At 33.1% G+C, this 6,243-nt stretch overlaps 1 long non-coding RNA gene across 1 annotated transcript in view; it reads right to left on the bottom strand.

Moving 5' to 3' along the window:
• Positions 1-2,691: 2,691 nt before the first annotated feature.
• LOC134740331 (uncharacterized) overlaps positions 2,692-6,243 on the bottom strand; it is an 84,335-nt gene continuing 80,783 nt past the window's right edge. Inside the window, exon 10 of the long non-coding RNA XR_010127724.1 lies at positions 2,692-3,146. This is a non-coding gene — a long non-coding RNA (uncharacterized LOC134740331). The remainder of the gene's footprint in view (positions 3,147-6,243) is intronic.

Here is a 6,243-nt window from a genome sequence, read left to right as displayed (position 1 = left end):
ACAGATACACATATATGCATATATACCCATATATATTTATTTTTCTATTGTGTGGAAAGTAATTTCTGAACAGCCAGGTGTATTTCATTCTGTCACTTGTTCCAGACTACCTTTCCTATTTCCCATAGGTTCCTGTCTTACTATGTACATCTATTAAGAGACTATGTATTTATAAACTTTGCTTTAGTAACAAATGGCCACAAAATCCCACTGGCCTAGAACAACAAAGATTTATTTCTCACACATGTTACATGTCAGCTGCAAGTTGATGATGGCTCAGCTGCAGCTCTTTTCAACTCAGCTGTATTCCAGAGATTTTCTTTATAATAGGATCTTGCTGAAGAAGCAGCTTCAGTGTGGAGGATAATATTCTTTTGGCACAGGAAAAGGATGAGAGTTGAGTAGATTTAGCACTGACCTTCAATTGACATATTGCAATATGAAGATGGCATTTTTTTTTCTCTTCTAAGCCCCTGAGATTTTGAAATCACTTGTCAATATTTTAAAAATTGACTAAATAAAAGTTTGTTCTTAGATATGGGAACCTGTTAAAATATAATTCCCAAAATATGTAACATTGGCTTCAGTGCTGGAGGTTGAACAGGGAGGAAATTGTTAATGAAGATTAGCAAAATTATTTGTGTTGGACTCTATTCCTTTCTGTCCCCAACTTAGAGTGTTATGCAATGGAAAAATATTTTACACGATTTCCTAAGATAATTGGGAAGACAAATAGCATCTCATGGCTTTAGGCAAAGGAATAGCAAAACTGAATTTTTCCAGTTTGCCTTAATTTTTATTAGGTGCATTTGTTATTCAGCACTAGAAAGACTAACAGTAACAGAAGGCATTATAATATATATACGTAATTTGTAAAATGTACTGAGCTTGGGAAAAAAAATTTGAGTCTGACAGACTCAGAGTACTCAAGGAATAATGTATGAAAACAGGTTCATGCCCTGAACATAATGTCAAAGAGACCAAGTATCATTTCTTTGAAACTCCTTTACACACAAAACGCTGTATTTTCCAGCCTCCCTTACATTTAGATGTGGCCACGTGACTGACTTTAAGCCAATGGGATTTTGAAGGAAATAATTTACACCACTTTAATGCTTGGCCTCTAAAGCCTCCCCATGGATGACCTGTGTCATCCATGAATGACTGATCCTGAATGACTACAGAGAGCAGCATCCCTTGTCAATGCCTACTGATCAAATTCCATATCAAGATAGATAGACTTCTATTAAATGAAATTACGGAGACTAAGAGTCGTAGCACATAGCAATACCTTATCTAATGTTCATATTGGAAACATTATAATTGCCTAAGTACTTCACAAGTGACTGGGCAGTTGACTATTTTTAACTAAAAACAAAATTAAAGTGTGGGAGGTTCTTAAAGGAGCAAGAAGTATTAAACTTAGATTTTCCCTTCAATGTTAACTAGAGTAAAAGGGAACAAAGTGTACATTAATTTTATGTGATTCTCTACAAAAAAGATCCTGAAGCCAAGAAATTTGTAAAAGATGGCCTCTCTGTAAGCTATCTTAAAGATTAAACACTCTAAGAATCCAGGTGCTCAAAACAAAACCAGGTATCTGCAGACTACGGCACAGGAACCAAGTCTGGCCCACTGCCTGTTTTTGTAAACAAAGCTTTATTAGAACACAATCATACTTATTTATTTATGTACTTGCCTATGATTGCTTTCACACTACAACAACAGAGGTGAAGAAGTTGCAACAGTCTGCATACCTCGGAAAGTCAAAAATATTTACTATCTGGACCTTTATGGAAAAGTTTGCTGATTCCCAAATAAAACAAAACAAAACCAACAATCTGATTAATATCCTACCTTATTTGTTCATGAAATATGTTATTTTATATTAAATATGCTTGTTTTTACAAGAAGGGCATTATTTAAAAATCCCTATCTTTTGAGGGGGAAAAAGTTTTGATTTAAGAAATGTAAACCCAAGTAAGTTTCTACTTCTTTGTGAAGGTAAGAAAAAGTTGTCGTCTGATATTTTATGTGTCTGATAATTGCAAAAACTCCTGAGAAAAAAAAAAACTTGATGTATCACAGGAAAGAAATAATGTAGTATTTTGGTTATACACATAGGATTTAGAGATAGCCTGACTTTGTAGTACAGATTACTCCATCAGCTCTATGGTTCCTCGATGTCTTCATGTCCAAAATAGGTTTAATAATAAAGAAAGAATGTGTATTAAAGTAGATAATTCATAAAAGATACTTAGAACCATGCATATGAAAGAACAAATGATCAATATATTTGTTATTTTTTTAAGAGAGGAAGAAAAAATAATGCACATCAAAATTTGAAAGCCACAAATCATAACATGAAAAATTTTTAAGAGCAGTGAAACATAGTACTCAATATGCAGTTTATCACTAATAACCTAGGTAACTTTGGGTAGAAGACTGAATGCAAAAACAGTTCTAAATCAGAAGTGTTTGATATATAATATAAATAATAAAGTCATCCCGTAAGCTTTAAAACAATTAAATTGTAATATGTGATAATAGAAAACAGAGAAAGGAAAAATGCCTGAAACTATTTTTGAAATTCTGTGTCTTTCTCTCTCCCTCTCTATCTATCTATCAATCTATCTTAAGCAAACATTTTTTTCTAAAACAATATTCAGTGCTGATGGCATGTTGATAAAAACATATTAATTAATATACATTTATTAATTTATTAACAATTACATTTAAGTCTGTAATCCATCTTGAGTTAATTTTTGTATAACATGTAAGGAAGGGGTCCAGCTTCAGTTTTGGACTGCATATGGCTAGCCAATTGGCTGCATATGGCTAGCCAGTTTTCCCAGCACTATTTATTAAATAGGGAATCCTTTCCCCATTGCTTGCTTTTGTCAGGCTTGTCAAAGATCAGATGGTTGTAGATGTGTGGTGTTATTTCTGAGGTCTCTGTTTTGTTCCATTGGTCTGTATGTCTGTTTTTGTACCAGTACCATGCTGTTTTGGTTACTGTAGCCTTGTAGTATAGTTTGAAGTCTGGTAGTGTGATGCCTCCAGCCTTGCTCTTTTTGCTTAGGATTGTCTTGGTTATACAGGGTCTTCTTTGATTCCATATGAAATTATAGTAGTTTTTTCTAATTCTGTGAAGGAAGTCAATGGTAGTTTGATGGGAATAGCATTGAATCTATAAATTACATTGGGCAGTATGGCCATTCCCATGACAACAACGATATAAATATTTATATATTTTTAATTCTTACATATATAAGATATGTATACATTCAATTGAATACATCTATTCAATTCTTACATATATATGTATATACACATATATACACTATATATATATGTGGGTGTGTATAAATATATATATATAAAATACATAAATATTTGTATTTTCTGGTGCTGCTCTGAAGAAATTATTTTCCATGTTACCATGGCAATGACTGGCTAACTTTATAGCTGGGTATGAGATTATTTAGAAAACGGTTGTGCTGATATTTACCTTGAGCTGAATAGCTGAATAATTGGAATATGCCATTTTGAGTAGTTCAAGCCAGCTGACTACAACTTCTCTTCTTATTTTTCACTAAAAGTCTTGGGTATTTCATACTATCATTGTTATTTTATTTTTAAACCAAATAATTTTGCAAAATGTCTGGCACATCTCTTCTCCCATCTGGAACCGAGAGACACTCAAAGGTCAAAAATTAATCCTACTTGAGCAAAAGATGGGTTTGTTATTCTGGTTAGCTCAGTCTTCCTGATGAAGATGTTTTTTTCTGGACAGCTAGATCATAAGATAAAAATAGCCATGAGATGCTATTGACCAGACCCTTTTCTCTCCTTTGAGAAAAAGTTGATTTTACTTTTAGAAGAAGCCTATTCAGGGACCCTACAACTGGGTTGTTTCTCTAATTCAGTATCCTTTTTTTGTTACTTTGATGTAAAATTTTTCCACAAGAGGACTATCCATAATTTAATTATTTTTTTTTCTTCTTATATCTAATTACATTCAGCAGGAAGGAATCTGCCGGCAGAAATAAGCATAGTAACTTTCTCATCTGAGCTGAGAATTGGGAGTATTGGGAAACATACTCTAAACTTACTGTCTTTCATAGATTCCTCAGCCTCCACAATATGCAGCTACTACATTTATATTTTATGTGTATAGATATATGTTGTTTAATAATGTATAGAGGTGGATACACTTGCAACAAGGCAATGCGATGTTCTCATTTGATCTACTTTGGTAGAATCACTCTCTGTCAGGAAATTTACTGCGATAATGTGCACAATAAATATTTAATAGCGTTGGAGACATCAGAGTCTATTTTTCTTTGAAGAGTGCTTAATTATGTCAATTTCCCGTGATGAGATGCTAAAGTCAGTATTATTTGAATTTGGAGTAACTAGGTGGAGATGATGAAATCCTTGCTTGTGGTTCCCCTTCCACAAAAAGTCATTGTGCATAAATTTAAGCAGGCAATATAGCAGAACCTCAATCTCGTTAATTTGGATCACACTAATTAAATATTTGTGATACTTAAGCTGTGCTTGAGCTAAAGTTTACCTAGTACTATCAACGAAGAGAGGGTTGGTTAAGCTAAACATGAGAATAAATAACACAGGTTTTTAAAAGTTACATCTATTTTTACTGTGTCCTCTATATTCATATAATTTGATAGCTTTTTATTTGTCTATAAAAATTTAGATATATAGATTATTTGCCTCCATGTTAGGTTGAATCATAGGTTGAAATTTGATAATTTTGGCCTAAATATGGGCAATTTTATATGGGTCAATTTATAAGCTTTAATCCTCTCAGTACAGAAGGTCTGATGATAGACCAAGCAATATTTCTGTCAATTCCTTGTAGATGATGACAGACCATGCTATATTCTCGCTACGTTTTTCTTACATTATCACTAGAACATTCTAAGCCAAGACCTTAGATGATGGAAAAGTTGATAGGATAAGCAACAAAGTTCCACTTGGCTTTCCAAATAGTTGCATGCATTTGGCCTCAATCTTGAGAGTTATAACTTGTAACTCTCAGTAAAGTCAGAACATATGGCATCACTATGAAGAAGAAACTACAACGTGGCTCTCTGTGCATGATGACAGTTTTGACTCAAATATCTCATTGCAATGTTATTTTTACATCCTCCAAAGAACAAACTTCTTAAAATATGTATTTTCTACTGGACAAAATAAACAATATTAGACTTTCAGTAGAACTTTTCTTTGGAAAAGTCTGTTTACAGAAATGTAGTAATGATTAGAATAGAAAGCAAAATATATAAACCATGTATAAAAAGAACTGCTTATATTACTGAATACCAAACATGTCTTATTTTAATAACAATAATTCGACACAAGATTTTCACAGAGTTATGAAGTTTCGCTTGAAGATTTCAGGAGGTATACCAAGTAAAAGATTTTTTAAATCCCTAGAGTAAAGAAGTGGATACTATCAAATTTAACCCATGCATATCTGAGTGTTACAGATAATGTTTTTTACCTGGTGGCAGGTTCTTTGAAGACAGAGAAGATATCATACACATCTGCAGATCCCCCAGAATATCTTATAGACCATCGGACACAAAATCTGTGCTTTAAAACACATTTATCAAATTGTATCCTTCTCTGTATCATGTCTCAGACACATACCTGGCCCATCTGTGCGTTTCATCCCCTATTCACAATGTTGGTGCAATAATAGACAAGTGAGTCATACCAGGTTAATGGTTCCTAATAATGGGACTTTTGCTCAAATTATTGGCAAACATGGAAGAAGAAATATTCTTCCATATTTTTAAGAATACAGCTCATCATCCCTCATCCTTTCAAATAATATCTGCAGGCACCCATCATGTATCAGACTCTACATACCACAAGTGAAAAATCTCCCCAGAAGAAAACTGAGAGTAAATGAGAGCATGACAACATCATCTGAGTATCAGAATATAGTTCTAACTGAAAGCTATTACTAAAGTTTATAGTTTATTTAATTTAAGGCAGTATTTTAGATTGCCAGTGGCAACAAAGAAGACACCTGAATAGCATAAAACGTTTTCCAAATTGAGGTTTCTTGGGTTCAGATATCATTTAGACAATGTTAGTATACCTTACACCCAACTCATATAGTTCTGGGGAGATAAAAATTAGTAGTCATATTATACACGCATCCTTGCATTTAAGTAATACAAATCAAATTATTGGTGCATAGACACA

This window comes from Pongo pygmaeus, chromosome 9 (genome assembly GCF_028885625.2).
Source record: "Pongo pygmaeus isolate AG05252 chromosome 9, NHGRI_mPonPyg2-v2.0_pri, whole genome shotgun sequence".
In the NCBI taxonomy this organism is placed as follows: domain Eukaryota; kingdom Metazoa; phylum Chordata; class Mammalia; order Primates; family Hominidae; genus Pongo; species Pongo pygmaeus.
This window is presented reverse-complemented; position numbering and strand designations above follow the sequence as displayed.